Source organism: Balaenoptera ricei, chromosome 3 (genome assembly GCF_028023285.1).
Source record: "Balaenoptera ricei isolate mBalRic1 chromosome 3, mBalRic1.hap2, whole genome shotgun sequence".
NCBI classification, from domain to species: Eukaryota; Metazoa; Chordata; class Mammalia; order Artiodactyla; family Balaenopteridae; genus Balaenoptera; species Balaenoptera ricei.
In genome coordinates this window covers 177,421,499-177,445,340 of record NC_082641.1, presented here as the reverse complement: position 1 = coordinate 177,445,340, position 23,842 = coordinate 177,421,499, and the positions used below count along the sequence as shown (strand labels likewise).

General features: G+C 44.2%; 1 protein-coding gene and 1 non-coding gene across 2 annotated transcripts in view; one reads left to right on the top strand and one right to left on the bottom strand.

Annotated features, from left to right (window-relative positions):
- Positions 1 to 23,842, top strand: part of VAV1 (vav guanine nucleotide exchange factor 1) — a 55,720-nt gene that overhangs the window by 6,715 nt on the left and 25,163 nt on the right. The window lies entirely within an intron of this gene.
- TRNAE-UUC (transfer RNA glutamic acid (anticodon UUC)) lies at positions 10,804 to 10,876 on the bottom strand. The gene has a single exon. It is a non-coding gene; the product is annotated as a tRNA-Glu (tRNA).

The window sequence follows — 23,842 nt, the reverse complement described above, 5'->3', positions numbered from 1 at the left end:
GGCCTTTGCACGTGCTGTTCTTTCTCTACAAATCCCTCTTCCCCCAGATATACACCCTGGTTGTTCTCTTATCTCCTGAACGTTTCTTATCAGAGAGATTTCCCCTGGTTTCCACATGTAAAAATCACACCCCCTGCCCCTGCCTACCACCCCCTCCCCAATTCTCTTCCTTCTTTTATTTTCCTCCACAGTATTTATTTATTTATTTATTTATTTATTTATGGCTGCATTGGGTCCTCGTTGCTGTGCGTGGGCTTTCTCTACTTGCGGTGAGTGGGAGCTACTCTTCGTTGCGGTTGCATGGGCTTCTCGATGCGGTGGCTTCTTTTGTTGCAGAGCATGGACTCTAGGCGCGTGGGCTTCAGTAGTTGTGGCTCGAAGGCTCTAGGGTGCAGGCTCAGTAGTTGTGGAGCACGGGCTTAGTTGCTATGCGGCATGTGGGATCTTCCCGGACCAGGGCTCGAACCCGTGTCCCCTGCACCAGCAGGCGGATTCTTAACCACTGTGCCACGAGGGAAGCCCTCCTCCACAGTACTTAGCCCTCTCTGACTTACCATAGTTTTTAACTTATTTGCTTATTATCTGCTTCCCCCACTGGAGTGTCAGGGCAAAGCTTTTTGTCTGTTTGGTTCACAACTGTGTCCCCAGTTCCTAGAACAGCACTTGGCATATAGTAGGTGCTCAATAAATGTTGATCAAATATTCACTTCATTTTTTCAGTCATTTAATACAGGGGTCAGCACACTATAACCCATGGGCTGGCTGCCTCTTTTTGTAAACAAAGTTTAACTGATACAAGGTCTTGCCTACTTGTTGACACATTGTTTGTGGCTGCTTTCTCTCTGCAAAGCCAAAAAAATAAAAAAATTACTGTCTGCCTCTTTACAGAGTTTGCTGATTCCTCCCTGATTTAGGAGGTATTTGTTGAGTGCTTACTTACTACTGCTTAGTGGTAGTTGGTTAGTGATGATTGAGGATGGATTGCCTGAGATTATCCTGCCTTTACTAGTTCCGAGTTATGTGGCTTCTCACCTTTTGTTTTCTTATCTGTAAAATGAGGCAAATGAAGATGGTGATAACAGCAATAATAACAACAATAGTAATGATGATACTACCACCCACCTCAGAGACATTTCTGAGACATTCTGATGGAGAATCCCACAATGAATGAGACGCAGACCATCATGAAACTCATGGAAACAGACGAGGAAATAGGCAGTTACAACACAGATTAACACACTCAGTGATGGGTGAGTGAAGCCCAGGGTATTGTGAGAGCAGAGAGAAGAGAACCCCCAGAAACAATCAGGGTAGGCTTCCTGGAGGAGGTGACATGCCAATGTGCATGTGGGAGGTTGGGGAATATTTGAGGGACCGAAAGACAAAGTTCTGTTTGTCTCCCTTGCTAACATTAATGGTGCCAGGAAGTGGGCAGGACCAGAGGGTGTGTTGGATGGGCATAGCTGGGCTTCTAAAGATCTCACTACATTGTAGAGATAGACTGTCCCCTTTGATCTCAGGGATGGTGTTCTGAGACCTGGGCTTTAAGAGGAACATGAGAGTCAGGTCCCTTGGGGAATAGTGGAAGAAATAAGGGATGTTCAGTTGGAGAAGTTTAAGGTTTGAGGAAATTCTGAACTTAGTCTGCAGAAGTTTCAAGCAAGAGTCTTAGATCTTGTGACAGAAAACCCAACCAAAACTGGCTTAGTCAAAAATCCTATTTATTGGGGCTTCCCTGGTGGCGCAGTGGTTGAGAGTCTGCCTGCCAATGCAGGGGACACGGGTTTGAGCCCTGGCCTGGGAAGATCCCACATGCCGCGGAGCAAATGGGCCCGTGAGCCACAATTACTGAGCCTGCGCGTCTGGAGCCTGTGCTCCGCAACAAGAGAGGCCGCGACAGTGAGAGGCCCGCGCACCGCGATGAAGAATGGCCCCCACTTGCCGCAACTGGAGAAAGCCCTCGCACAGAAACGAAGACCCAACACAGCCATAAATAAATAAATAAATAAAATCCTCTACCCATAAATTGTTAAAAAAAAAAAAATCATATTTATTATCTCATATAACTGAAAAGTTTTTGAGGAAATGCCTTCAGGTCCGGCTGGATCCAAGGGCTCAGGAGATATCTCAGGAACCCTCTCCTCTCTCCCCTTTGCACTCCGTCTCTTAACTCTGCTTTCTTTGGGGTGTTTCCCTCCATTTTCAGTCACCCTTTCCCCTCATGGAGGCAAACAAGAGTGCCCAGATATACCAAATTTTTATTCCCACAATTCTGTGTCCAGTGGAAAATAGGAGGGTCGATTTAATGGCCTCTAAACCCCAGATCTCTCTTTCATTGGACATGAATGTTTGGGGGTGGGTAACATGTCCAATTCTGAACCAATTGCTATGCCTGGGAGAATGTATGGTCTGATTGGTCAGGCCAGGTCACGTGCCCATTTCTGGAGTTGGGGGAGGGGTCGACTCTACCCAAAGGAGCTAGGCTCGGGGAGGGGCTGTTTCACCTGGGAAACTGAGGGGCTGTTACCAGAAGAGCGGGGAAGAGATGTCAGGAGGCAGTCGATCAATCGATGTTTATATTGGCATCAAGTACTATCAATAAATTGAGTCCAGAGTTTCTCTGCATCAGCAGTGCTGAAATTGGGGCTTCATCCTCTGTCTTGGGGGCTGCCCTGTGCATTGTAGGAAGTTGGACAGCATCCCTGACCTTCACCCACTCTCCCCCCCACCCCAGTAGTGACCACAAAATGTCCCCAGGCATTGCCTAATGTCCCCTGGGGGGCAGAATTGCCCCCGAGACAACCACTGTTTTGGAGGGAGTGAGTTTCCTGTGTCCGGGGAGGTGGGGGATGGGTGGGTGGGGTGGGGAGGTGGGTGGGCGGGGTTGGGGGGATGGGGCGGAATCCAAAGAGAAGTGAACAATTACTGGCTGGGGTGAAGGTGAGATTGAGAGCTTCTTCAAGTTAGACATTCATTTATTTTATCATCGGCAACAGGCACTGTGCAGATGGCTGGGGTGATGGGAAAGAACACCACAGATTTCCTCTTTGCTCTCCTGAGTTCATGGCCTTGTGGGAGAGAAGGCTGCCTGTGTTCTGTTTCCTGTGGCCACTGTAACAGTCTTAAAAACTGGGTGGCTTGAAACAACAGCTATATTGTCTCACTGTTCTGGAGGGCAGAGGTTTGAAAACAAGGTGTCGGCAGCATCTTGCTCCATCTCCAGGCTATAGGAGAGAATCTGATCTTTGCCTCTTCCAGCTTCTGCTGGCTCCAGGCGTTCCTTGGCTTGTGGCTGCGTTATTCCAGCTTCTGCCTCCATCTTCACGTGGCTGTTTCCTCTGTGTCTGTCCATCTGTGTGTCTCATAATCCAGAAAGATCTCCACACCTTGACGTCCTTAATGATGTCTTGCAAAGTCCTTTTTTTTTCTTCAAATAACATCACACTCACCAAGGTGCCAGGGATCAGATGTGGATGTATCTATTTGGGGGCTGCCGTTTAACCCGCTACAGACAGTAAACAGGCAAATCAATAAAACACGGTAGTAAATGCTGCAGACAGAATAATCCAGGGGTCAGGATGGAGAAAAACAAAGGGGGCAGGCTTCTGGAGGATGGTCAAGGAAAGCTGAGAGCTGGAGGATGAGGAGCCAGCTCTGGGAAGCATGGGGGCAGGGAGGGCAAAGGCTGTGCAAAGGCCCTGTGGCAGGAGGATGAGAATGAAGGATCTGCTGGCAGAAGGTGAGCAAGAGAAGGGAGAGCAGAGGGAAGTGATGTTTGGGAGGAAGGCACTTCAATGGAGGTGGCTGTGGGGATGTGTGTGGAATTTAAATATGATGGGAAGTCTTGGAGTGTTTTAAGCTGCTCCATGGGGACTGGACTCTAAGGGCAGTAGAGGTGACAGTAAGGGGACCTGGGAGGAGGAGGTTGATGAAGGTGTCCCAGGGAAAAGTGATGGGGGCTTGGACGAGGAGCTGGGGACAATGGATCTGGCTCCCATTTTGGGGGTTGAGCTGATCAGACTTGCTAACAGATTGGATAGAGGGGGGCTGGGAGTGAATGAAAGGAGGTCAGAAGATGTTGAAGTTTGTAGCTTAGGGACCCGCCCGAGTGGGGGTATCATTTGCTGAGATGGGAAGCCTGGGGGAGGAACAGGTTTTGGGGAGTTCTGATTGGGCCATGTGACCCTGGAGATAGAAAGCAGCCCAGCGTGGTGGTTACTGCAGTGGCTCTTTTTTTTTTTTTTTTTTTCCTGAACCTGTGGCACGGCTTGTGGGAACTCAGTTCCCCGACCAGGGATTGAACCCGGGCCACAGCACAGTGGTTCTTAACTGGAGGTGGGGCAAGCGGCTCTGTCCTCCAAGGGGACATTTGGTAGTACCTGGAGATGGTTTTGGTTGTCACTACTGGATGGAGTGGTGTGGTCCTGGCATCGAGTGGGTAGAGACCAAGGATGCTGCTACATGCCCTCTTATGCCCAGGACAGCCGCCCAATTATCAGTGGTGCTGAGACTGAGAAGCCCTGTTTGAGGGCCGTGGACTCCGGTTGCCCGGGGCTCCGGGTGCCGATCCTGACTTTGGGATCTTGGGTGAGTTGCTGAACCTCTCCGTGACTTGGTTTCCCCCTCTTTGAAAAGGGGGTAAGGATAGTCCCTACCTTATAGGGCTGTAGTGTCAAGTGGCCAGAAGGGCATAGTGTCAAGGGACCCAAAGAGCAAAGCGTATCCACATCCAGGTCTTGGTACTTTGAAAAGAATAGTTTTTAAAAAAATTATTTATTTATTTATTTATTTTAATTTTTATTGGGGTATAGTTGATTTACAATGTTCTGTTAGTTTCGGGCGTACAGCAAAGTGAATCTGTTATACATATACATATATCCACTCTTTTTTTTTAAGATGAAAAGAACAGTTTTAATGAAGTGGATGGGAATAGGTTCAGAAAGTATAATGAATAACAACAGAAACAGTTCCCATTTACTGAGCACTTATTACGTGCAAGTGTTGTTCTACGTACTTACAACTTATGCACTCATTTGATTTTCACAGCAAACTCATGGAGAAGGTACCTCTGTGTTTCAGTTATCTGTTACTGTGAAACAAACCAACCCAAACTAAGTGATGTATGTCAATAACTGTGTTATCCTTCTCACAGATTCAGTGAGTCCGGAATTCAGATGGGGCATGGTGATGATGGTTTGTCAGCTCTGTGATGAGAAACCTTGAATGTCTGGGGGCTGGAATCATCTGGAGGATTCTTCACTCCCCTGTTGAGTGCCTGGGCTGGGATGACTTGAAGCTCTGCTCAGCTGGGGCTGTTGCCTGGAAACCCGGTCTCTCCATGTGGCTTGGGCTTCCTCACAACATGGTGATTGGGGTTTTGAGAAGGAGCGTGGAGAGAGAGCAAGTGTTTCTCAAGGAACCAAGGTGGAAGCTGGAGGGTTTCTTCTAGCCTACTTAGGAATCATACGGTGCATTTGGCTGCATTCTCAGTGACAAGCAAGTCGCTAAGACCAGCCTAGATTCAACGGGAGGTGAATCAAACTCCACCTCTTGAGGGGGGTGTGACAAGTCACACTGCAGAAGAGCACACTGGATGGGTGATATTTTTGTGGCCATCTTTGGAAAGCACAATTATCATAATTTATCATAATTATGATATTTGTTATTATCATAATTTCACAGATGAGGAAACAGAAACATGGAAAGTTTAAGTAATTTGCTCAGGTGAAAAAGTAGTTATGCTTGGATTTGAATGCAAGTGGCCAGGCCCCCAAACCTGTGCCCACAAGCACTATAAGAATATTGCCTCTTTTGCGGGGAGCATATGAGCCTTTCAAGTGGTTACGGAGATAGTCTTAGATTCAGATTTCTGGTTCTCCTGGTCAGGATTCAGCCAGGAAAGCAGAAATCATCTCAGGTCTTTCAAACAGAGAGAATTTAATTCAGGGAATTGGCTAATGGGTGATGGGGTTGCTGAGAAGAGATGGGTGATACTAAGGTAACCCAGAGAATAGCCACTAGGCTGGAGAAAAAATAGAAGGAGGTAGTGTGACCAGGGGCCAGGGGCCAGAACCATTTAACAAGAGCTAGAACTTTGGGCAAGAGCTGTCTTCAGGGAGCTGAGACCATGGCGGTGTGTATTTGCTGCCGAAGAGGCAGAATAAGAGAGGGAGAGATACCCTGGCTTCTCTCTTCGTCCCACCTTGTGGCCTCCTACCTGGGTCTCCCATTGGCTGAAACTGCCTGGAAGCCAGGGTGCAAAGGAACCTGGGAAATGTAGTTCCCTTTGATACAGAACAAAGCAAAGGAAGGGCAGGTAGGATCTGAGAGCAAGCAGGCCTTGAGCAAGTGACTGCCTCTCTGATCTCAGTGTATTATCTCAGTTAAAGAAAGCTGCTGTTCCTACTATTTGCCTGAGAATCAATGATAAGCAATGGTTTTATTTCCTGTGGCAGAGTCCTCCTAAGCTTTAATGGCTCTGCTTGTTCTGGAGTTTAGCTGACTCTTAGATCAAACCCAGATCTCCTTTCTTAGGACTCTCCTGTCACAGGCCCCAAGCACACAGCTAATTGCCTTTCCTCCGGACAGCCCATCAGAGAGCTGCCTCCCATGAGTCCATCCTCAGCTTCCCCCAAGTTCCCTCTGGTCCAGGAAGAACACCACAGTGACTTCATGACTCCTCAAAGGACGGGGTTTCCAGAACTTCACCTTGGGGTGTCTGTCTTGTGCTTGTTTGCCTGGGGGACCCAGAATGACCCCAAGATGGGTGCAGCATCTGAGCACCCCAAGAAATGTGGGGCTGTTGCCTTCAGTCTGATCTGTGATTGAGTGGGGGAGTTGAAGAAAAAGCTTCAAAAGGCATCAATCATTTGTGCTTCCCTCTCTGGGACTCCGGGAGATATGGCAGGATGGTGGGATGCTTCCATGACAACCCTTGCCCCATTTTGATCACATGGCCCTGGTTTTGGTAAATCAGCATCTGATACCACTTTTGGTTCACTCCCTCCCACTCCCCCTTTCTCACTCTGCTCCAGCCACACTGGTCTCTAACCTCTTCCTCCAAAGCACCAGGCAGGGTCCAGTCTCAGGGCCTTTACATTGGCTGTTCCCTCTGCCTGGAATGCTTTTCCTCCAGACACCTACCCAGATCATTCCCTCCTTCAAGTCTTTACTCAAATGTCACTCTCTCCATGAGCCTTCCCTGGCCCCCTCATTTAGAATCGCACCCCTTCCTGGCACGCCCCATCCCCTTATCTTATTTTTCTCGCTTAATATTTACCACCTTCTAACAAGCTATATATATATATATATATATATATATATATATATATATATATTCGTGTAACACACTTGTTGCTTGTCTCCTGCCAGAATGTCAGCCTCACACGGGCAGGGATGTGAATCTCTTTTGTTCACAGCTCTATTCCCAGCACTTAAACCAGCACCTGGAGTATAATAGATGCTCAATAAATATTTGCCAAATCAATGAAGGGGTGGCTAAATGAGCAGATACCCCTTGCATGCTGTTCTTTTCGCTTGGAACACTTTTTCCCCACCTCACACTCTAAAGTAAGATTTATTTGGACAGAAAAAGCATATATTTGTGTCTCACTTATTTTGTTTTATCAAGGGTAGGGACAAAAAATGGGACAGGGGTGTGTGTTTTGCATTATTGACCAATGGTGGCTTACAGTATTCCTTCTTCCCATACTCTCATCCCTGAAAAGCTCCTCTAAACCTCCTAGTTTCAGGGAGACACACAGCAGGAATCTGGTCTCCTGCTGGCTTTTTAAAAACAGCCATATTAACATACAATCAGTGATATATTTAAAATACACAAGTTGATAAATGTTGACATACTGGACCTGTGAAACCAGCTCCACAATCAAGAGAGTGAACATATCTGTCACCTCAAAAGTTTCCTCCTGCCCTTTTGTAATCCCTCCTACCTAACCCCCACCTGCCATTCCCAAGCAATCCCAGATCTGCTTTTGGTCACTATAGATTAGTTTGTATCTGTTACCGAGTCCAAACTCGATTGCCGCATGACAGGCCAATAAATCAAGAGATGGGTTGTTTGGGCAAGGAATAGCGGCTTTATTCGGAAAGCCAGCAGACTGAGAAGATGGACTTGTGTCCCAAAGAACCATCTTCCCTGAGCTAGAATTTAGGCTTCTTTTATACTAAAAGGGGAGGGGGTGTGGTTGGTTGCTGCAAACTTCTTGGTGCCAGAATCCTTTGTTTTTGCAGCTGTCCACATAGGTTAGGTCACAATGTTCCTATAAACCTCCAACAAGATTAACATTATTCTCTGAACAACTTTTATCTCCATATGAATGGAAAAGTGTAATACCTTTAAAGGTCAGAGACTTGAGAATGGGCTATCTTGTATATTTCAGGCTACAGACTACATTCTTAACTTGTAGCAAAGGCAATTATACAAAGGCTAGAGTGAAAGAAACAGATCCAATATGGAGTCAGCTTTGTTCTTCCCTATTACACATCTTCTAGAGTTTTATATAAAGGGGAGCATACAATATGTACTCTTTGAGGCTGATTCTTTCACTCAGCATAATTCTTTTGCAATTCACTGAACTGTTGCGTGTCTTAGTTCTTTATTCCTTATTATGGCTGAGTAGTATTCCATTGCATGGACTTACTAAGTTTGCTTATCTGTTCTCCCGTCCATGGGCGTTTGGGTCGCCTCCACTTTTTGGCAAATAAAACTTCTCTGAACATTTGTATAAACCCTTGCTTTCACTTCTCTCGGGTAAACGCCTGGGAATGGAATAGGTCATATAGGAGGTGCATGCCTAGCTTGTTAAGAAACTGCCAAGCCACTTTTACAAAGTGGTCACACCATTTGACATTTCCCCACTGGCTGTGCGCAAGGCTTTCCTGGACTGCTTCTTCTCTTTGCTTCGTCTCTGAGTTTTGGCTTTACCAGACTCATCTCCCCCTTAACCAGATCCCACAGGGCTCTGTGCTTTTTCACATGCGTTCTTACCCCAGTGGTGATCAACCAGTGATTCATGTGCCTCTCTGCTCGGCGTCTGCCTTGCCACTAGACTGTAAGCTCTGTGGGGACAGGGTTCTGTCTGGCTGCTGCCAGGTCCCAGGGCTTGGTATTCAGTAGGCACTCGATTCATGCTTGCTGAATGAATGTATGACCCTGACTGGTGGGCCGGGGGCTAGAGTGGAGATTCAGTGAGTATTTTATTCCCATGGCGATGATGAGGAAACAGAGGCACCAGGAGGTACAGTGACCCATCCAAGGTCCCTCAGCTTGCAGTGGCTGGGCTCGGAGTCAAACTCTGCCCGTCTGACCCCCTGTAGTGGCAGTGAGATGTTGAGTGTGTGCTGGGGTGGGAGGGGAGGGGAGAGGAGAGAGCCGGCGGGAGCAGGGTGGGTCTTGAAGGCCAGGAAGAGGCGTTTATACTCTGCACCTCTGCTTGCAGGCTTCGAAAAGGGTGCACAGCACACCCACCCTCTCTGGTCTGCAGAATGAAGTCTTGCAACCTCGAGATTAAGGGGCTGCAAGGGCTGAACACAGAGGGCCCCCCTTTCTCGACTCCCCCGAGCAAACCTTGGTAACAGGCATTTCCTGTTTCCGGTAGGCTCCCTGGGGCTGGGGTGGGTGTGGGGAAGCTGGCCCCCGCACTTGTGGGCTCAGCTCTGGGTTCCCTCTCCTGCTGCATGCCCCCCATCTCCTGTCCCCCCCATCTCCACCAGCCAAAGGGGCCTCTGTCCCTGCACACTGGTTCCCTGAAAGAAGGTGGTGAACTGGCCAAACTTTCCAGCTCTTTCTTTATCTGGGGCAGGGGCTGTGATGTTGGGGGAACTGCAGGCAAAGGGGAAGTGTCTGGGTGCTGATTTGCATATGGGCAAGATGCCAGCCCGACTCTGAGGTTCTGGTGGAAAGAGGAGGGGAACTGAGGGGGTTGCCCCCCTCTCCCAACAGGGAGGAAATAGTCTCCCATGCCCCTCCTACATTTGTTCAAAGGGTCTCCTGTCCTTTGCCACCTTCACCCACACTTCAGGCTACCAGGAAAGTCCTTCTAGTGGTCTAACCTCTGTCATTCCTGCTGTCGGAGGGAGCCCCTTGCTTTAGCTGGCCCTACTCCAGCCAGGGGGCTGATGAGTCATACCCCCTTTCCCCCTTTGAGGTGTCACATGACTAGGGGGAAGCAGTCTTAAGTCTCAGCTGATCTTCCTGAGGTCAGCAGGGAACTTCCTCCCTAGGCCAGACAGGGCCATCTGTTCTGTTGTCCCTGGTGAACCACCGGTCCTGTCTGGAGTCAGCCCATGACCTTGCAAAGCCTGCTGGGCTGGAGAGTGGTACCTATGGTTCCTGTCATGTGCTGAACCCCCCCAAATGCCACCTGCGACGTGGCGCCATGAGGCAGCCTGGTGTGGTTTGAAGACGTCGGGTGAGGAGCATGACCTCTGGACCCAGAGAGCTGGTATCTGGCTCCCCATTTCTACCTGTGTGTCCTCAGGAAGGGGATATCTCCTCTCTGAGCCTCAGTTGTCCCATCTGTCAAATGGGGTTTCATTCCTTCACCAACTTTTTTTGAGCACCTACTGTGTGCCAGGCATTGTACTAGGTGTTGAGGCTACAGCAGTGAACCAGATACACAGAGAATCCTGCCCTCGTGGAGCTGATGTCCTAGTGTGTGTGGGAGGGTTGGGGTGGGGGGATATAGACAGACAATAACAAAAGAAATAAGTGAAATACACGTGTGTTACAATTTTATTTTATTTTATTTTTTTGGCTGCGCCACATGGCTTGCAAGATCTTAGTTCCCAGACCAGGGATTGAACCTGGGCCCACAGCAGTGAAAGCGCTGAGTCCTAACCACTGGACCACCAGGGAATTCCCTACAATTTTAAATAGAGTGGTTGGGAAGTTCTCCCTGAGAAGTGACATTTCATCAAAAGCCCAAAAGAGACAAGGAAGGGAGGCACCAGGTTAATGCGGGGATGGACATTCTAAGAAGAAGAGAATAGTCCGTGCAAAGGTCCTGGGGCTGAATCGTGTCTGACATGTTCTAGGAATAGTGACGATGGGGAGGAGGTGAGGGCAGGAAGGTGACAGGGAAAGGCTGTGCAGGTCTTGTGAGCTGCAGAGTGGACTTGGGTTTGTATCTGGGTGGATTGTCTTGGGAGGGTTCTGACAATATTACTCTGGCTGCTGGGTTGAAAATAAATTATAGGGACCCAGGAGCAGAAGAAAGGAGTCCTGGACTTCTCTGGTGGTCCAGTAGTTAAGACTCCGCTTCCACTGCATGGGGCGTGGGTTCGATCCCTGGTTAGGGAACTAAGATCCCACATGCTGCGCGGCCAAAAACAATTTTAAAAAAAGAAGAAGAAGCAAGGAGTCCACTGGGGAGGCCATCACAGTTATCCAAGTGAGTGATGATGGTGGCTTGGACCAGTAGAGGTGGACAGAAGTGGGTGGGATTCTGGGTATATTTTGAATATATACCGATAGGATTTTGGAATGGATTGAAAGTGGAGTGAGAGAGAAACAGAGAAGTATACCAACGGAACCAATACGATTTTGCTAATGGATTGGAAGTGGAGTAAGAGAGAAATAGTCAAGGCCACTCCAATGTTTTGGGTTTGGATAACTGGAAGGGCAGATGTTATTAGAGCCTGCAACTAATAACATTATTAGTTATTAGATCTCAGTAACAACTGTTATCAGATCTCAGTAGCAACTTTGTTGGGAGAATTAAACAAAACTGTGCGTGTCGGGGACTTCCCTGGCGGTCCAATGGTTAAGAATCCACTACTACTGCAGGGGACGCGGGTTCAATCCCTGGTCGGGGAACTAAGATCCTGCAGGCCGCGCGGCCAACAAACAAACAAACAAACAAAACTGTGCATGTCAGACTCTTAGTGTAAGATTTGGAAAAGGCTAAGTTCTCAATAAATGGTGCCTCCTACGAAGGGCTGGAGCCTCCGGAGGGCAGGGGTTGGCCCCTGCAGGCAGTTTTAATTCACCTAGCTACTTTTCAGAGACAACTTCGGGAAATGAGGCTGTAGAGAGTCAGGGAGAGGGCGGGGCAGAAGGGCAAGGGCGGGGCAGAAGGGCAAGGGGCATGGAACAGAACCACGCCATATATTGTTTGCGGACACATGCCTGCGTAGTAAAAGAACGCGGACACCGATGGAAAAAACGCACACCCATTACTGCATAGGAGTTACCAGTGGGGAGGGAAAGAAGGGCATGCGATTAGAGACTATTGCACGTGGGTTTGAAATGTAACGATAATGTTTAATTCAAAAGAAAATATGTTTACTCAAAAGAGTTGAAAACTTATGTCCCATACACAACACGGATGTTTATAGCAGCTTTATTCATAATTGCCAAAACTTGGGAGCCAACAAGATGCCCTTCAGTAGGTGAATGGATAGACTTTGGTACATTCAGACAATGGAATGTTATTTGGCGCTAAAAGAAATGAACTGTCAAGCCATGAAAAGACATGGAGGACCCTTAAATGTATATTACTAAGTGGAAGAAGCCAATCTGCAAGGCTATGTACGATGTATGATTCCAACTTTATGACATTCTGGAAAAGGCAAAACTATGGAGACAGTAAAAAGATCAGGGGTTGCCAGGGGTTAAAGTGAGGGAAGGATGAATGCATGGAGTACAGAGGGGTTTTAGGGCAGTGAAAATATTCTGTATGATACCATAATGGTGGACACATGTCATTATTCATTTGTCCAAATCCATAGCATGTACAACACCGAGAGTGAACCCTAATGTCGACTACGGATTCTGGGTGATGATGTGTCAATGTAGGTTCATCGACGGTAACAAATGTACCCTCTCTGGTGGGGGATGTGGGTAATGGGGGAGGGTACACATGCATTGGGGTAGAGGGGTGTATGAGAAGTCTCTCTACCTTCCATTCAGTTTTTCTGTGAGGCTAAAACTGCTCTCAAAAATAAAGTCTATTATCACAAAAATAAAGGAAAAGAGAGAAAGGAAGGGAGAGCCCACTAGAGTCCCCCGACTGGACCGATGGAGGTGCCACGGACCCCAAAGGGAGCTGACCAGGTGTTTTCCTGCCTCCTTGGCAGCCTCCAAAAGCCTGCTGGTCTCTGCTCCACCTTGCCACTCATCCTCCAGTAGGTTAACCTGAGCTCTTCCATTCGGCAACAGTGTTTCAAGAAAGAGAGAGCAGAGGTTGCCACGCGGTCTGGTTGCCTAAGCTCAAAACTCACACAATGTGACTTCCGCTACTTTCTACTGGCCAAAGCCAGTCACGAGACCAGCCCAGACACAGAAGATTGGAAAATAGACTCCACTTCTAGATGGTAGGAGCTGAAATCTATATGTAAAAGATCACAAGGGGCATTCAGGCAGAGGGAACAAGGCATAGAGGCAAGAAAACATAAAATGTGTTGCATTTAGGGTGGGGGAACCATCTTTACCAAGTTGGAGCCGAGGTAGGGGAGGTAGCGTGAGAAAAGAGATAGTTCTTGCAGAATTCCGCAGGGACCAAACCTTGCAGGCCACGGTGAGGTTGAACTTTATTTTGAGGTCGATGGGTGCCCATGGCAAGGTTTCATGGTCAGATTTGCTGTGTGGAGGTGGGCTGGGAGGGGTGAAACATGAATTAGGGAGACCACTGAGAAGGCTAGTACAGTCACAAAGGTGAGAGATGGTGGTGTCTGCTCTAGGATTTGACAATGGAAATGGTGAGAAGGGCTTGGATTGAGAGGTAGCTTGGATGGTGAATCCGAAGTACCTCTTGATTGACTGGAAGGGGAGGATAAAATGAATTAAAAATTTTTTTAATTTTATATTGGAGTACAGTTGATTTACAATGTTGTGCTAGTTTCAGGTGTACAGCAAAGTGATTCAGATTCTTTTCCCATATAGGTTATTACAAAATATTGAATAGAGTTCCCTGTACTATACTGTAGGATCTTGTTGATTATCTGTTTTATATATAGTAGTGTGTATCTGTTAATCTGAAACTCCTAATTTATCCCTCTCCCCACCTTTCCCCTTTGGTAGCCATAAATTTGTTTTCTAAGCCTGTGAGTCTGTTTCTGGTTTGGAAATAAGTTCATTTGTATCCTTAGATTCCACATATAAGTGATATCATATGGTATTTGTCTTCTCTGTCTGATTTACTTCACTTTGTATGATAATCTCTAGGTCCATCCATATTGCTGCAAATGGCATTATTTCATTCTTTTTTACGGTGGAGTAATATTCCGTTGTATATATGTACCACATCTTCTTTATCCATTCATCTGTTGATGGACATTTAAGTTGCTTCCATGTCTTGGCTGTTGTAAATAGTGCTGCTGTGAACATTGGGTGCATGTATCTTTTCGAATGGATTAAATGAACTGATACTTGCAAAACACTTAGATGCATTCCTGGTTTGGAGAAAATAATCCATAAACATAATCTAACTTGATTATGATGCTTGGGGAGTGTTAAGAATCATCCTGGGTTCCTCAGTTGAGTCTCTGTGTGGATGGAGAGCCTGGAGTAGGAGTGGGTTTAAAGTAACCACGATGTCCACCTTGAACCTATTCCGTTTGAAGTGCCCACTGATGGATGAAGGAACCTGTTTCCGCAGCTGTAAATGAAGAAGTTGATGGTAATGAAAGGGCGGAGCGTTGTTCTGAAAACCCGACCCTGGGTGGGAAAAGAAGTCCAGACTCTCCTCTACTTATTCCCATGTTGTTTATTTATTCAATAAACACTAATTGGGCATTACTACATGCCACCACATCCAGGCTCCAGAGATGCCCTAACTCTGGGCCCTGCTTTCTTCTGGTGGGGGGGGACAGAGCAGGTCACAGACCTTGTGGTCAGGCCTGGGGTGGGGAGAAACATTATACTAAGGGATCCTGGGGTAGGGGAATGAGGTTGAGGACTCCACTTGGGCGAAGAAATGGGGGAAGAGATACTGGAGATGGGCCTTGAAGGATGAGTAGGAGTTCACCAGGCAGATATGAGAGGAGCCTTTAGCCCAGATTCCAGCCGTTTGTTTATTTCCATGTGTGTAATTAGTGAAACAATTACAAGAAGAACTGGAGTGGGCAGTCATGGGGCCTCTGAGGATCCAACAGACCACAGCTGACTCTGGCTCTTAAGGCTACTGTATTAGGATAACACTAGCTGCTGTAACAAATAAGCCTTTTCAGTGACTTAATGTAATAGATATGTATTTCTTGTTCACATAGTAGTCCAATGTTCCTCCTGGTACCAGGTGGGAGGTTTTTCTCTCATGGGGTGATTCAGAGACTATTTTCATTTGTGACTTTGCTATCCCTTAGAGTCTCAGCATCATTTCTGTCTGCCTGCAGACAATAGGGAAAAATAGAGTATGAAGAAGGCAATCCCACTTCTTAAATTTAATACATTGCCCTGACAAGGATGCACATGGTGAATACTCACATTCCATTAGCTAGAACGAGTCATATGGCCACATCCATTTGCAAGGGGGGACGGGAAATGTAGTCCTTGGCTGTGCGGACAACTTTACAGCCACAATTCCATATCGTGGAAGAAGAAGCATGAATTCTGGTGGATTGCCAGTGACCTCTGCCACAGGTAGGCAGCAGGAATAGAACTAAGGCCTGGGAGGTGCTACAAGATACCCAGTTTGCCTTGTGACCTTGAATAAGTCCTTCTTCTTCCTCTCTGGGCTTTTTCCTCTCTCTGGGTGACGAACATTGGAGACTAGATGATATCTGAGGTCTTTTCCAGTTCTGAAAATTGATGGGTCAGTGAATGCTCTTGGACTTTCTAGCTGGAGCTAAGATGATGATGGTGATTACAATGATAGTGATGATGACGGTGGTGATGATGATGGTGACGATGATGATTGTGATAGTGATGGTGGTGGTGATGGTGATTATGATGGTAATATTGATGATGATGGTGGTGGTGGTGATAATATGGTGATTATAATGATGATATTGATGAGGAGGAGGAGGAAGATGTTGAGTATACTGATGATGGTGGTGGTAGTGGTGATTATGATGGTGACATTGATGATGATGATGGTGATGGTAATGACGGTGAAGATGATGATGGTAATGATGATGGTGGTGGTAGTGGTGATTATGATGGTGATATTGATGATGATGAAGATGATGGTGATGATGGTGGTGATAATAATAGTGATGATGTGAAAATCATGATGGTGATAATGGTGATAACGATGGGTATGATTATGATGATAATGATCATTTCCAGATATTGGGGGCTCACACCATGCCAAGCCCTTTACATGCATTATTCTATCATGTTACAACAACATGACACAGTAGGCATTATGATGGTCCATTTTTTAGGAACTTTCATAACAAGTTCAGAGAGGGGAGGTGATTTGCCCAAAGACACACAGCAAGTAGGATCTTCTCGTATCCTTTTTTTTTTTGTTGGCTGCACTGCTGGGGCTTGTGGTATCTTAGCTCCCCGACCAGGGATTGAGCCCAGGCCCTCGGCAGTGAGAGCGTGGAGTCCTAACCACTGGACCACCAGGGAATTCCCTTCTTGTGTGCTTTGGGAATTTATTCTCCATCCTGTTCCCTACTTTACCATCCCAGGATATTCCTACTGGCTCCAGGGATTGAAGGTAGTAGGTCTGAGAGAAAGCCCTGGAGTTCAGTGATGGTCACATGAAAGATGTTCAATGAAAAACCATTCTGGGCTTTTAATAGAAATTGCATTGAATCTATAGCTCAATTTTGGAGAAGGCTGAAATTTTAAAAATACTGAGTCTTCCTAGATAAGAATTAGTATATATTTCACTCTATTTATTTAGATCTTCCTTCATATCTTTCCATAAAATTTTATAATTTATTCCATAAAGGATTTGTACTTCTTTTGTTAGATGTGTTAGATATTAATCAGCTTTTTTGTTCGATTGTTTGTTTTACATTTTTTAGGCGATGGGAAATGCTATCCATTTAAAGTTGAAGTCCAATTTTCATACACAAAAATACTCAGTTCTTCAATTTACCATCCAATCAGTTCTAGCAAACGTGTGCCCTTGTGCAACCCATACCCTTATCAAGATACAGAACTTTTCTATCACTTGTGGACTTTCTGAGTCAATCTCTACCACCCTTCCCACCCCAGAAGCAACCACTGATTTGATTTCTATCACCATAGGTTAGTTTTGCTTATTCTAAAATTTTGCAAATGTAATCTTGAAAAAAAGACACATTTTCCGATTGATTGTTGCTGATGTACCGACATGCAATAAACCTTGTGTGTTGATTTTGTGTTCAGTAACATTGCTATTTTATTAATTCCAGTTATTTATGTGTATATTCTTTTGGGCTTATCTATGTTGGCGATCATAGTGTCTGCAAAAATGAGCATTGTATTGATATTTCTTTCTTTTCTGTCTTTCCTTTTATTTCTTTGTCTTGTCTTACAACGCAGGCTAAGATCTTTAGTATAGTTAATAGGAATGGTCAGCGGGCACCCTTGCCTTTGTTCTTATTTCAAAAAAAATCTTTACAGCATTTCGCTCTTAAGTATAATGTTTTGCTTTTGACTTAAGACAAAGGTTGAAGGTTTTTTCAAGATGCTCTTTATCAGGTTACAGAAGCTCCTTTCCATTCCTACTTTGCCAAAAGTTCTTCTTCCTCTCTTTCTTTGAACATAAATGGATGTTGAATTGCTACTGTGTCTTTTATGCATCTGTCATAGTTGCTAATCTCTTTTTGACAGAACAGGCCTTGGGCAAGCAACAGGATCCAGCTAATAAATATGATGTATAACATTGTTTACATCATTTTTATTTTACACTGGCTTCTGCTTATAACACTTAATCCTGGTTTCCTTTGAGAGTAGGATGTTCTCTCCTTAAATACATTAATTTATGTTAAAGTTAATTTAAAGTCCATGTTCCACATAGAATGGCTTAGGTAGGCTGTGGATGTGGCAATAATTGAGAAGAAGATAAAATCTGAAGATGAAAGTGTGAGATACACAGATACAAAGAACAGTGTGTATTGAATTGATTCATAAATGCAGCTGCCTGAGTTTGCACCCCAGCTGCCTGTCCCTACCTCAGTTTCCATATCTGTAAAACAAGGATAATGATCATAATTATTCTGCAGGATTGTTGCAAGGATTCCATGATACCTCTCATATAAATATGATATATATATATTTTTTAATTTAAAAATAAATTCCCTTTATTCATCATTTTAATCATTTCTGACCTGACTTAAATGTGGCCACATGCGTGCCAGCAAAAGCATCCACAAATATTGAGGCAGAATAGCCTCTAAAAATCTATAATTTTTAGATACAAAGGAATTAATGACACTGAGTAAAATTATAACCAGGTTCTTACACCTACATTTTAGAGCCCATAGATAACATGTGACTCATTTCTACCTTTTTCAAATGCAGAGAAAAATTTAGAGTCATTCAGAAAGAATCAAAGGTTTATATTGGGGATTCGATTAATATAACTCACTACATTAATAGAATCAAGAACAAAATACACATGATCGTCCTGTACAGATCTTTAAAATCACTTAATGAAAGTCAACATCCATTCCTGATTCAATAAAATGAGCAAATACAAAAACTTTTCAAGAAGCTAGGAATACAAAGAAACATTTAAATTGATAAAAACATTTCTGTAAGTTAGGAGTTGGGATTAACATATACACCCTGCTGTATATAAAATAGATAACTGGGACTTCCTTGGTGGCTCAGTGGTTAAGAATCCGCCTGCCAATGCAGGGGACACGGGTTCGAACCCTGGTCCGGGAAGATACCACATGCCATGGAGCAACTAAGCCTGTGCGCCACAACTACTGAGCCTGTGCTCTAGAGCCCGTGAGCCACAACTGCTGAGCCCACGAACTACAACTACTGAAGCTCACGTGCCTAAGCCCATGTTCCGCAACAAGAGGAGCCACCGCAATGAGAAGCCTGTGCACCGCAACGAAGAGTAGCTCCCCCTCACCACAACTAGAGAAAAGCCCGCGTGCAGCAACGAAGACCCAGCGTAGCCAAAAATAAATAAATAAAAAATAAATAGATAACCAACAAGGACTTGCTGTATAGCACAGGAAACGATATTCAATGTCTTGTAATAACCTGTAATGGAAAAGAATCTGAAAAAAAAAAAAAAAGAATATCCGAATCACACACACCATAGAAGTCCTGTTTAATTTTTAAATTAATTTTGATGAGCTGATCTCTCTATATAGAAAGAGTAAAACTCATAGAAGCAGAGAGTAGAAAGACAGGTACCAGGGGTTGGGGTGGGGGTAGGGAAATGAGTGGGCAGACGTTGGTTAAAGGGTGTAAAGTTGAAGTTACATAGGATGAGTCAGTCTAGAGGTCTCGGGTACAGGCGTGATGACTGTACTTAGTAACACTGTATTGAACACCATAAATATGCTAAGAGAGTAGATTTCAACAGCATTCATCACACACAAAAACATGGTGACTATGGGAAGAGTTGATATGTTTATTAGCTTGACCATAGTAATACTTTCACTATGAATAAACATATCAAATCGTCCTGTTGCACACCTTAAATATATACAATTTTTATTTAAAACTACCTACATTTAAAACAATATACAGACAGTGCTGGAAATGGAGCCCATGGCGGGAGCTCATGCTGGTGTCCACTGCATTGAAGCTATAGTCAAGAAAACTGGCTCCAGATTCACACCATCCTGGAGTTAAATTTCAGCTCTTCTATGGACTTACTCATTTTGCTTTATTTGTTTGTTTATCTATCTATCTATCTATTTGGATTTTTAAAAATTGAAGTATAGTTGATTTACGATGTTGTGTTAGTTTCAAGTGTACAACAAAATGATACATTTATATATAGTGTATATATATATATATATATATATATATATATATATATATATATATATATATTCTTTTTCAGGTTCTTTTCCATTATAGGTTATTACAAGAGTATTGAATATAGATGCCTGTGCTATACAGTAGGTCCTTATTGTTTATCTATTTTATATTCAGTAGTATGTATCTGTAAATCCCAAACTCCTAATTTATCCCTCCCCTCACCTTTCCCCTTTGGTAAGCACAAGTATATTTTCTATGCTACAGACTTACTCTTTTTTTTTTTTAACTTTTTATTTTGTATTGGAGTATAGTTGATTAATAATGTTGTGTTAGTTTCAGGTGTACAGCATAGTGATTTAGTTATACATATACATGTATCTATTTTTCTTTCAAATTCTTTTCCCATCTAGGTTGTTACATAATGTTGAGCAGAGTTCCCTGTGCATACATTTTTTTTTTTTTTCTTTTTTTGGCCATGCTGCGTGGCATGCGGGATCTTAGTTCCCTGACCAGGGATCAAACCCGCGCCCCCTGCAGTGGAAGAGTGGAGCCTTAACCACTGGACCGCCAGGGAAGTCCCAGCCACGGACTTACTCTTGCTGTTAATAATCTTGGGCAACTTTCCTTCCCTCTCTGAGCCTGCTTGCTCATAGGTAAAATGGGCATTAAAAACTCACGGGGTTATCAAGAGAAGGGAATAAGTCTGAGTGCCCAACCACGTGAAGTAGGCATCCCCAAAATGCTAATTTTGTTACTGTAGAATCACAGAATAGGGGTTAGCAAGTACCTGGGATTTGCCTAGAGAGTGTGTTAAAAATGCAGATTTCCAGGCCCTCACTGTCATCCATCCATCCAACAAATATCTATCAAGGGTCTATTCTAGATGCTGAATGTCCACCAAGAAACAAAACAATGGCCCTGCTCTCCTGAAACTGACATTTGATTTGGGGGAGATGAACAACAAAAGAAAGAAATGAAGCACAGTTGGAGGGGATGGAAAATGCCAGAGGAGGGGGGTTGCAATTTAAAATAAGGTGGTCAGAGGAGGCCTCATGGAGAAAGTGACCTTTGAGGAATGGCTTGAAGAAGGTAGCCAGGAACCTTGTGCACATCAGAGTATATGAGTTTGCCTGGGCTGCTGTAACAAAGTACCACACACCTGGGGGCTTAAACAACAGAAATGTGTTCTCTCACAGTTCTGGAGACTGGAAGTCCAGGTGTCAGCAGGTTTGGTTTCTTCTGAGGCCTCTCTCCTTGGCTTGCAGACAACCACCTTCTCCCTGTGTCCTCACATGATCTTCCCTCTGTGCGCGTCTGTGTCCTAATCTCCTCTTCTTATAAGGACACCCACCAGTCAGATTGGATTAGAGTCCCAACTATATGATCCCATTTTACCTTAATTATCTCTTTAAAGGCCCTATGTCCAAATATAATCACATCCTGAGGTCCTGGGGGTTAGGATTTCAACACATGAGTTTGGGAGGGGACACCATTCAGTGTCTAAGCAGTGCATTCCAAGTAGAGGGAACAGCCAATGCAAGGGTCCTGGGGCAGGTGTGTTGCAGGAACAGTGAGGAACCCCTTGTGGCTGGAGCAGAGTAAGTGAGGGGGAGAGAGGGAGGAGGGGAGGGCAGGGAGAGGACGGGGCAGGTCGTGCAGGACCTTGTGGACGATGGAGAGGACTTTGGCTTTTACCTGAAGGAGGGTGGAGCCCTGGGGGGCTGTGGGCAGAGGAGGGGTGGGACCTGACTCGGGTGTCCAGCGGAGTTTGACTGAATAGTATGAGGGGATGAACCTGGAAGATGCACTTTTTAAAAACTGAGATATAATTCATATACTTTAAAATTCTCCATTTTAAAGTGTACAGTCCAGTGGTTTTTAATATATTCACAAAGTTGTGCAACCTTCACCATTGTCTAATTCTAGAACATTTTCATCACCCCTAAAAGAAATCCCATATCCAGGGAGTTCCCTGGCAGTCCAGTGGTTAAGACTCAGCGCTTTCACTGCCGTGGCCGAGGTTCAGTCCCTGGTCAGGGAACTAAGATGCTGCAAGCCTCGTGGCACGGCCAAAAAAAAAAAAAAGAAAAAGAAAGAAATCCCGTATCCATTAAGCATTCTGCCCACTCCCCAGCTCCTGGCAACCACTAACTTACTTTCTGTCTCTAAGGATTTGCCTACTCAGGACATTTCATATAAATGGGATCATACACTATGTGGCCTTTTGTGACTGGCTTCTTTAACTGAGCATGATGTCTTCAAGATTCATTCACATAGTGGCATGAAACAGTACTTTGTTCCTTTCTATGGCTGAGTAATATTCCATTGTTTGGATTTGCCTGGTCTGGACATTTCATAGGAAAGCAGTCACACAATATGTGGCTTTGCAAGGTGCATTTTAGCCAGCTCTCCTGATGAATATGCTTCAGGAATCTTGGTCCACGCCGAGTTCCTTGAGAGTGCCGGGGGCCATGGGAGAGGCCAGCTCCGTGTGCTGGGGGAGGCTGTGGTGGGGAGGTGGGTTAGAATCCTTTAGAATCTGAGAGACGTTAGAGACAGTTGATCCCATTGGGACATTTGTTGAGCTGATGATGGGCAAATGCAAGGACGTGAGGGCTTGTTTACATCAGAACCCACCCCCCCAAAGCCAGAATGACATCTTGTATGTTTAACTGAGATATCACCTAGAATCTTTTGGTTGCAAATCACAACCCAAACTGGTTTAAACAAAAAAAGAATGTGTTGGCTCATGAAACTGAAAATTTCAAGGATATTTCTTTTTTTTTTTGATTTAAAAAAAGTGGAAGTATGGTTAATTTACAACGTTGTGTTAGTTTCAAGTGTACAGCAAGGTGATTCAGTTATACATACATACATACATATATATGTATGTATGTATGTATACTAAAACATTGTAAATCAACTATACTCCAGTAAAAATTAATTAAATGGTTAATGGTTAAATTTTTTTATTGTGGTAAACTATACATAATTTTTATCATTATATATGTAAGTAAAATGATATAAATATATTTTATAATTATAAATAAAATTTTATATAAAGATATATGACTGATATATGTAAATAAAATGATAATATTTGTCATTTTAACCATTTGTAAGTGTACAATTCAGTATATATATGTGTATATATATATATATATACTTTTTCAGATTCTTTCCCATTATAGGTTATTACAAGATATTGAATATAGTTCCCTGTGCTATACGGTAGGTCCTTGTCAGGGATATTTCATGTAAATGGAACCACACAATATGTGACCTTTTGTGTCTGACTTCTTTCACGGAGCATCAAGTTTTTGAGGACCATCCCCTTTGCAGCGTATATCAGTGCTTCACCCCTTTTTGTGGCTGAATTGTATTCTACTGTTTGGCTGCACCTCATTTTGTGTATCCAGTATCAATTGATGGACATAGATAAATGCATAGAGACAGAAAGCAGATGAGTGGTTTCCAGGGAGAAGGGAGGAGAGCGAGGAATGCAAAGTGACTGCATCACTTAATGCACGGTTTCCTTTTGGGTGATAAATTGTCTTGAAACTAGACAGGGTGATGATTGCATGATATTGTGAATGTATTACATGCCACTGAGGTGTACATTTTAAAATGGTTAATGGTTATCAAATAGATAACCGATAAGAACCTACTGTATAGCACAGGGAACTCTACTCAGTACTCTGTAATGACCTACATGGGAAAAGAATCTAGAAAAGAGTGGATATATGTATATGTATAACTGATTCATTTTGCTGTATGGCAGAAACTAACACAACATCGTAAATCAAGTATACTCCAATAAAAATTAATTAAAAAGATAAATAAAATGGTTAATGGTTAAATTTTCTTATTGTGGTAAACTATACATAATATTTATCATTATATATATAAAATGATATAAATATATTTTATAATTATAAATAAAATTTTATATAAAATACATGACTAATATATATATAAATAAAATGA